This window comes from Myodes glareolus, chromosome 7 (genome assembly GCF_982192425.1).
Source record: "Myodes glareolus chromosome 7, mMyoGla1.1, whole genome shotgun sequence".
Lineage (NCBI taxonomy): Eukaryota > Metazoa > Chordata > Mammalia > Rodentia > Cricetidae > Myodes > Myodes glareolus.
The window spans coordinates 101151645-101152072 of record NC_142032.1 but is presented as its reverse complement, the minus strand read 5'-3'; the positions used below and the strand labels follow the sequence as shown (position 1 = coordinate 101152072).

Genomic DNA, 428 nt, shown 5'->3' with positions numbered 1-428 from the left:
GTTCTTTAAGGGAGAATGGGCGTAGCATCGATCATCTTACTACTTCCTGCTGACAAAGGGGCGATGTTTGGGGGATAAATGTTTTCATCTGACTAATCTTTTGGCGACAAATGTTTTTATCTGACTGAATTTTTGGCGACCTTGGCTGAGGGCGGCAGCAGCGGACAGCGGCAGCTGCCATAGCTCCGCCTCTGAAGCCCCTTATGGCGCGCTCCGCATGGCCCCGCCCCGGGCCGTGCGCGGGCTCGCCGTTTCACCTCAGGCAATGAACTCGCACCGCCGGCTGTGAGTCTTTTTCAAGCTCCGGCGAGGGGGGGCATCCGCCCACCCGTGGAGGGCCCGGTCTGCCCGCGCGCGGAGCCCCGTTCTCTGGGAACTCATCTCCGCCCGCCCATGATGCTATGGAAACACAGTTTTTCCGCAGAGCC

The 428-nt window shown here is 59.8% G+C and overlaps 1 pseudogene; it reads right to left on the bottom strand.

Moving 5' to 3' along the window:
- Positions 1-250: 250 nt before the first annotated feature.
- On the bottom strand, positions 251-428 carry LOC148121563 (Nuclear RNase P; annotated as a pseudogene).